Source organism: Sciurus carolinensis, chromosome 16 (assembly GCF_902686445.1).
Source record: "Sciurus carolinensis chromosome 16, mSciCar1.2, whole genome shotgun sequence".
Lineage (NCBI taxonomy): Eukaryota > Metazoa > Chordata > Mammalia > Rodentia > Sciuridae > Sciurus > Sciurus carolinensis.
Genome location: NC_062228.1, coordinates 32758412 through 32767330, shown reverse-complemented (window position 1 = coordinate 32767330; position 8919 = coordinate 32758412). Strand labels below are relative to the sequence as shown.

The 8919-nt window shown below is 55.1% G+C and overlaps 1 long non-coding RNA gene across 1 annotated transcript; it reads left to right on the top strand.

Annotated features, from left to right (window-relative positions):
• The first annotated feature begins 341 nt into the window (after positions 1 to 341).
• Positions 342 to 5259, top strand: LOC124965993 (uncharacterized). The gene is made up of 3 exons (XR_007105304.1): positions 342 to 872; positions 1334 to 1577; positions 1666 to 5259. It is a non-coding gene; the product is annotated as an uncharacterized LOC124965993 (long non-coding RNA).
• Positions 5260 to 8919: the final 3660 nt, after the last annotated feature.

Sequence of the window (8919 nt, the reverse complement as noted above, 5' to 3'; positions counted from 1 at the left end):
TCTTGCGGGAACTTATTGGAGTCCTGCCGGAATGATGGTAAGACCCAGGATCTAATTACCTTGCACTAGGTCCCACTTTGTTGTTGTTGTTGTTATCAGGATTGAATCCAGGGGTGCTTGACCACTGAGCTACATCCCAGCTCTTTTTAATATTTTATTTAGAGACAGAGTCTCACTAAGTTGCTTAGGACCTCACTAAGTTGCTGAAGGTGGCTTTGAACTTCTGATCCTTCTGCCTCAGCCTCCCAAGCTGCTGGGATTACAGGCGTGTGACACTGCAACTTTCAATTCTCAACTTCACTACCCCAGGGACCAAGCTTTTGGGCACATGAGCCTTTGGGAACAAGCCATATCCAAACCATACCACCTATTTCTGTTTTTATAGCTGGCTGGGAATTCCTCTGGGGGGCTGTGGGCAAATAGCAGGATGAGGACAACTTTCTGCTTCGGCTAAACCACCTGGGGTGTAGGTGAGACCTCGCCAGGGCTCCATCTGACTGGTGGAGGAACAAGGGTCACCTATACTGGGACTCAGGGCCGGCAGAGCAGGATGTGGGAGAGCACACTGAGAGCAGCAGAAAGAGGACACAGACTCTGGAGGCAGCTGAGGGACTGGACAGAGGGTGGAGTTCAGTGGAGGGAGAGAGTGGACATCCCCAGCACCGGCTTTCAATATTCTAGCACATTCCACGACTTTTGAAGAACAGAAAAACTGGCGCTCCCTTTGGCAATTAAAACAATTTGAAATCTGGATTATTTTCATCTGGAGCTAGGGACATCCAGAATACCACGAGCATTGAAATGTTGAACCGAAAGCAGAGATCACTGGCTTTGAAAGAGCCTGCAGCTCTCCTGCATGAAACCCTTTCAAGGTATCTTATTGCTGTTCAGTTCCCTTGGTGAGGCTGAGAGCCTCTTCAAAGGTTCTCTGTCCTCAGTCTGTCCCCAGAGCTGCTTGGGCCCTCCTGTGGTTCCAGAGGACCCTGACAGCATGCTCTGACAAGGAGGAAGATTAGGGGTCTAGGGGAGGAGCAGGGAGCCTGGCGGGAGGCCTCCCAGGCCCAGTGCTCAGCCCTCCCCCTCCCTGTTCTTTCTGAGGTCAGCACCATTCTCTTAGGGCTTGACCTGCCCAACCTCATATAATGCATGGTGACCAGGACCTCCTTCCCCTAGCACCTTCCCTGGAGAGACCCAAGGCAATGGATGAAGGGGCCAGTCCCTGGGCCCTGCCCTCGCTCCTTTCTCCCTGACTCAAGGCACCAGCAAGTGGGGATGGAGGGTGCAGGCAGTGTGGGCCATCCCACTTTAATGTCACTTTGCTTCTGTGTGGCAGATACTTCTGGAAAGGTTAGCAGTACTGTGCGGCCAGTGAGTTCCTGGAGGCAGTTGGCATGATGCCTAAGGAAAGTGGGAGCCATGGATGTTTGTATGCAGACACTTCCTTCTGAGCACAGCTCCATTGGTAGAAAGTCATGAGATGATTATAATGACAAGACCACAGTAAGGGTAGCTAAGCCCTACCGAGAACCCACACTGAGCAGGGCGCCCCTGTATTTTTGCAGATGAAAGCAATGAAGGTGAGTTGCTGGCCAAGGTTACCCCGCTGGAGGGTGAGGAAGTCACGGTCACTTTGTCTAACCTAGAGTCCCTGTCTTGTCATTTCAGGCATGTCTGGTTCACTTCCTAGCAGTAATTGTGAGGATGGTTTGACGGCCCCACTGACAGATGAGAAAGCCGAGGGCAAATGGTGCTACTTTTCTTCAAGCTCTGCTTCTCTGGGATACCTGTGGAAGGCAGATCTGGGCAAAGGCAGAAAATGTTTCTTTGCCAGAAGCAAGACCTGGGCTGGGAAGAGGGATCTCCGGGGAAGACCTGCCTCCACATTTCTAGGCTAAGCCCGGGGGCTTTGTTTACACCTTGATGGGTGTTTAATTTGTTGTAATTTGTCTGTTTGACCACAGGGTTGGCATGTACAGTTGTGCAGATGATGCACTGCACAACTGCAGGAGTTAAGTGGCATAAGCCTGGGCAACCCATCTTGCAACCTCTGGGATGGTGTGTGTGGGTGACCGCACTTGAGAGCTGAGCTGACAGGCGGTAGGGTTAGGATCGGGTCTCTGTGACCTGGTTGAGAAGCTTCATTACTCTCCCTGAGCCCAGTTCCTCATCTGTGAGGTGGGGATGGAATGCAGTCCCTTCTCCTCTGGGGTTGCTTGGGATGACAAATCACACACAGACCTCCACAGAGCCAGGCCCTGGTGGCCCTCAGTACGGCTTCGTTTCTTGCACTTCCGTCCCCCTGTTGGGACCTCACTGTGCCTGCATCCTCGTGTCCAGCCCTGTCTGCCCTGGCCGGTGGGCAGGACCCGGTACCTATCTGTTGGGAGACTGATGGAGCAACTCAGGGCAGTGGGGCGCTAGGGCAGGTGGCAGCCTGGCATGTCACTCGGATCTGGGCTCACCTGCCTTCCCGCCACCCTTCCCTGCCTCCGGAAGCATCTCCTCAGGTGAGCTCACTCAAGCAGCAGGAGAAAACAGTGTCCACGGACTGTCTTGCAGGAAGGGTGAGAGCTTCATTTATCCACACCATGACTTAATGTTTCCTAAACTTGGTTGTCAACATTTAAAAGTTGAGGGATTGTATATACGAACCTGGATTTCCAACTACTCTTGAAAAATCAGAAGATCTAGCCACCGTGGGCCCTCGGCTGCTATCTGGCATTCACAGGCTTCATGCCGGGCGCATGTCATCCAGTCCACCACCGAATGACTCTACCTGCTGCAAGTCCCTGGTTTCGTTTCCCTCCCTTCTGAGGCTGAACTTGAGACGGCTGGCTGTATGGAGCTCCTTTATGTCCTCTTGGTCTTCACCTGTGGAACGGGGGTCCCTCGCCAGGGAGAATCCTGGGGGATGCCCTCCCACCGTGCCCACGCTCACTACCCAACCTGGGGTGTGCCATCTACTGACTCTCTTCCTCCCCCGGCCCGTGAGCCGCCAGGCTGCTGCTGCCTTGCTTTGGGACGCAAACATACACACGTTATTAGAAGCCCAGATCAAAGGCGGCGCCCCACAGCCTGCCTCTCAATGGTCCCTTTGTGCAGACGGAAGCCTGCGAGAGAGTTAGAATCCAGGGAGAGAGGGAGGGGGCTCCGCACAAAGATACTTGTCACCAGGAGAAGTCCCCAGAAGATGAGGTTAAAAGAGGCGCCAGGTGGAGGATGTACCCTGGCTCCCTGCTGGGAGGCGCGGGTGGAGAAGTCTCCCTTCTGTCCCTTGAGGTTTCAGAGGAAACAGAGGACAGGGGCTGGGCAGGAGGGCGGCCACCGTCTGCCCTCCTGCTCTGGCAGGGTGGTGGGCTCAGGCGCGGGCTGCCGGGGCGGGGGCTCAGAGGCAGAAGAGACAAAATTGGTGTATCCTGGGGCGGGTGCTCGGGGAAGGACAGAAGACGCCACGGGCCGGGGCGTCACCTCCGGCCACACAGGCCTGTTGGCTCAGCCACTCAGCAGACCTTTCCAACGCGGCTGCCACGTACCAGGCAAGGTGCGGGGCACGGCGGGCGCACAGGGGACGGACCTGGCGTCGGGGCCCACGTGCAGGGCGGGTGCCGCGCTGTGACCTCCGTCAGACAGAGGGGCACCCCGGCCCCCAGCAGGGCGCCCCGGTTTCACAGGCATTGTCTCACTGATCTCCAGGAACAAAGAAGCACTTTGAAGAGTTCAGATGGGAGGCCAGGAGCCTGCCTGCCAAGGGGCTGAGGGAGGGGCTGGTGGCCTGCAGGTATGGGGAAGGGGGCTCTCCCGGAGGGGACCCCCTGGGGACCGAATGGAGGGTAGGCAGCCACTGTCGCGCTGAGCCGCCGAGGAGCTGGGCAGCGTGGAGGGACGGACGGGCCACACCTCCAGCCTGGCAGGGCCCCAGGGTCTACTCTGGACGCTCTTCTATTCTCGGTCCATGCTCACTCCCCAGGGGACCACCTCTGGGGCCTGGATTTGGGCGCCACCTCTAGCCTATGACACCTCTGGGCAGCTTGCCTCCAAACAGCTGCAGATCAAGCTGCTGCCACTCACCTGCTGCTCCTGGGGCCCGCGGTCCACCGTGAAGGAGCTCTTCATCCACCTTGCTCTGCCGACCGGCTCCCCCGGGGCGTCTTCTGCACAGTGAATGGTGACTCCATCCTTCTGGTTGCTCAGTCTCCAACCTGCGCATCTTCCTTCATTCCCTGCCGCCCCAGGTCCCATACGTTGGCTGATCCTGAAGCCTCTAACTTCAAGGCGCATTCAGCACCCACTCTTTCCAGCCCCTTTGCTGTCATCACCCTGGTCTACACCACCATCATCTCAGACCTGGCCACCTCCCATCACCCTGCAACCACACTCTGTTTTCAACACAGCAGTCCAGTTCCTCCAGGTCCCAGTCCTTTCTCTTGGGTAAAACTAAAGCCTTTGCTGAGGCCCATAGGGTCTCAAGATGTGATCCTGTCACCCACAACCCCTGCTCCCCTCCCAGCCCCTGATTCTTTGCTCTCTCTGCTTCAGAAGCAGTGGAATCCTTGCTGTTTCCAAAACATCTGTGGCATGTGCCCACCTCAGGGCCTTTGCACTTGCTGTTCCCAGTCTGGACCTGCCTTCCCGATATCCTATGGTCCCCTTCCTCATTTTCAAGTCTTTGCTCAAAGGTTGCCATGTCTGACCTGTGTATCTGAGACAGTCATCTCCTGCCCTGGTAGTTCGTCATCTTCTTTCCCCACTTGATTTTTACTCTCACAGACACCACATATTTCACCCACTGACTGATTTATTGTCTGTCTCCCTCGCTGGCAGGTAAGCTTCCTGAGGACAGGCATTTTTGTCTATATAGTGGACACAGAGCCTGGTATAAATCAGGGCTCCAGCAAATCTTTGCTGAATGACTTGATTAATGGAAAAACAGAAACAAAAACAAAAACACCCCCCATGATCCCTTCCTCCCTGACTCGGCCTCACCCTCGCCTCCCCAGGGCTGCGACTCACACAGCAGCGCCGCCGAGGCAAGTCCCAGACCTTAGTAGCTACGGAGAGAAGGCTGACCTTTCCAGAGCCGCGGTTCCACGTGGCCAGTCTCCCCGGGGTCTTATTGGAAGGGCGGACCCTCAGGTCCTGCTCGCTGGCACTGTAACATGGTCCAGCGGCCGCATGTGCACTCCGTCCCAAGGAGCCTCCACGAGGCTGCTTGACGACCAGTCTAAGAAAGGAGGACCAAGGGCCTGTCGGGGACCAAGTCTGTGCCTACCATTCCTGTTCCTCCCCTGCTTCCTTCTGTTCGTTCATCGGCCCACAAGGACCCCAAGCATCTCTAGCCCCCGGGACTGCCCCAGGCCCTCCGCCTATTAAAATTCTGCAAAGAGATCCCGATTGTTCAGACTCACAGGCAAGGGAGCCATTCAGCTGCGGCCAGGGAGCCAAGGGGTCAGGTGGTGCCATCACGGCGGCAGGGACCATGAGCGTGGCTGCGGGGACTGCTTTTCCTCGACTCCTTGAGCCGAGGCCTTAAGAAGCCCCAGGAGCGCACACAGAGCCTCGTGCATAGCAAGTGTCCGGCCGCTCAGGGAACACGCGTGCCCTCAGACCTGTCCAACAGACGCAGGTGGGTGTTCACCTCCAGGGAGACTCTCCACGCGGGCTGTCCTCACGAGTTCTCCTTCCCACCAAACCCTCAGCCTACCTCCGGACTCAGACTTGGAAGGAACTTTAGAAGAAAGCCATTGGGTCCAACACGTTCCAAAGCAATTCCATGGAAACTTGTCGTCACTGGAACTTCCCCCAAAGGGCTCCCTCTTGAGATGAGTTCAAGAAGCCTTGCTGTGATGCTTGGCGGGTCATGAAGGCTCTGACAAGTCCTGCGGGAAAAGAACTCATCCCCCTTTGGCTGAGCCAGGGCTGCCCAATGCTTCTTTCACTTAACAGCCTGTAATAGAACGGTGTCCAGTGAAACCCATTTTGGGAAATGCCGATCTGCCTGACTCTTTTGATATTTGGATGGCGATACCAGGTATAGTGATTGGGCTGAGTTGGCTGCACATAACTGAAAAACAAAGGCTTAAAAAGATAGTTTTTCTTTCTTTTGTAAAAGAAGTCTGCAAATAGAGAGAGGTGGGGCCCGTGGCCAGAAGGGTTTCCGCGCTGAGCCCAGGAAGCCTGTGCTCTGAGCTTGTTAAAGCAGTCTCCACGGGAAAGGGTCGGGCCATAAAGATCCAAATTGAATCAACCCACATCTGGAGGAATCCCAAGCTATCTTCTGGGGCCTCCTGCCTTTAATACCCAGATGGAGTGGCTTGGGGACTCCAGGCCTTGCTTGGGGAAACTCCCGCCGTCAGGACCCATCCCCAGGGACTGAAGTGGGCCCGTGTCAGCCCTGCCTGCCCCCGGCTCCCACCCTTCCTCTCACTGACCAGCTCCCTTCTGAAGCCTGCTTGTGGCCATGGCCTGTGTGAGTCCATCTTTCTGATTTCTTCACTCTGTCCTGTGCCACTAAACCAGGGATGTGGTTAGGACTTTGCCAAGGGCGGAGTGATGGGGGGGAGATGACGGCATGCCCGTGACCCCTGCCGAGAGCACGTTGGACCCCGCCTCCGGCGAGGGCCTGGGCTGCTCCCCACCTCCCCGGGCGCCGCCTTTCTTGGGCCCTGGCTTTCACTCTTCCTCACACTCCTGTACCCTGAGAACTTCCCTCTCCCTCCCCTGGTTGCCATCTCCAAAATCCCTGCAAACTTTCTCATGCCGCAGACCCATTTAACCTTCTCCTCAGCCAGACCCGGCTTCCAGGCCCCTTAACAACGCCCAGACTCACAGGAACCACGGAATGGAATAACTCCAGGGACCTGGGAGGAACCAACGGGCTGGGGAATCGATATCTTTTTAATTCATAGAGTCCAAATCGTACTCTTGGCAGCTCTCCTACTGTCTTATTGACACAGGGGACTGAGGGGGTCAAGGCAGGTTCCTGTCCTTCCAAATAGAGCCCTACTATGAGTTGTTGGGCCCTGCAGCTTAGTCATATAAGACCCCTGCCTCAAGGGGTCTCCCAGAGGGAGGCTTGGCTTCCTCATTCCAAAATGAGGAGGCCAATAGATGCTGGGAGAGGGAGATGCTGGGCTGTTCGGAGCAGGGAAGAGCCCTTCAGGCTGGAAGGCCAAGGAAGGCTTTCTTTAGGAAGTAACGTCTGAAGGGAGCCGGACCTGACGGCTTGGTGTGGGCTGCAGGCCGCCCACCAGGGTGATGTGGTTTTTAAAAACACCAAAAAATCTCCCAGCTCAACATCTGACAGATTTCACCTAACCCAGCCTGGCTGCGTCTCCAGCCCCATGCAACCCGTTTGTTATAATCTCTCTCTCTTATCTCTTCCTTGCTTCCTCTCCCATTCTCCTCCCCCAAAGGATGGGAAATCTTCAAAGAAAAAGATGTGTCACTGTAAGTATACAGCCCAAGAAATGGGCCAGATAAATTATTAAAACACATAAAAAGAGAGTGAGCGGTGGGGCGGGAAGGCCCGGAGGACGGATAGCCACCCCAGTGGCTAAGGGCCTCTGGGGAGTCCCTCCTCAGAGTCCTGGATGGGCTGTTTTACCCCAAGGCGGGCACCTCTGCTTCCTCACCCCAGGGCCAGGTGTAGAGGGGGCGTCAGGATTCCAAGAGCAGCAAAGTCCCAGGTGCCCGCTGGGCTGGGAAGCACCAGACCCCAGGTGGAGGGGGCCCCTCCATCTGGGCTGGACATTTGGGATTTACTTCCCCTAAGACTCAAGCTGGTAACTGCAGAGTTTTAGTTCTTGCTTTTATCTCTTTTTGAACTGTAAAAAGAAATTCCCAAGGGGAAGAGGGGATACTGTTTTCTCATGAAAGAAGAAAGCCATGACCGGTTTAAGGAAGTAACCAACTTTCTAAGCGCGGCGAGAGAGCGCTCAGAGCTTCACTTTGATTCTGATGCGCCCTGGTACCAGTGGGGGTGGGGTGCAGGAGACAGACAGCAACGCCAGGTGAACTCCCTTTCCTTCAGAGGGGTCTGCAGGAAGCGCCCACGCTCACCCAGTGCCTCCAGACTCCTGCCTTGCTCCACCTCTGTTCCTTCGTTACTGCAGCTCCTGGGTGCTCCCTTGCCCACTACTGACATTGGGGGCCAGATAAGTCTTTGTTGTGGGGGTGTCCTGTGCACTATGGGACGTTCAGTAGCATCTCTGCCCTCTGCCCGCTAGATGCTCCACTCATTGCCAAATGGGGCAATGAGTGGGGATGGGGCAAACTGCTATTAACCCATTCACTACCTATCTTCTGCCTGTAGAGGGTGAGCTCCCTGGGAGGGCGATTGTCCATTTTATTCACTGCTAATGTATTTTAAGCGCCTAAAACAATGCTTGCCACAGAGCTAGCTGGCACTTAAGATTTCTTTCCAGATGGAGGACTAGCTCTTTAATGGTGGGATATTAGGTTTGGAAAATTGTTGGGACAACCTGATAGACTGAAGTGAGCAGGAGTAATGGAATCAACAGACCTGGGTTTAGTTCCCAACTGGGTTGCTGATTAGCTATGTGACCTTGGGCAAGTCACTTCACATCTCTGAGCCTATTAGGTTCCCTCCTTTCTACAGGTCTGCCTCAGAGCAGCTGTGCTATACATGGCGCAGGAAGCGACTGGCATACAGTAGGTACTGGATAAGGAACTGCAACATGAGTGACAACAGTCATGTTTTGTGCCATCCCAGCCCTCTGCGAATGAAAGCACCCTGCCAACAGCATTAATGTACTTGCTTATAAGATTAGCCTTCATTTTGTCCAAACAAAATGTGTAAAAAAGGAAGCTTGGAGAATGGAAGGCGCAATACTGCTGGATGAAGAGCTTTGTGACTCTGGAGGGCATGCAGTTCCCAGTGTCCTTTTGGGTCACAGATGC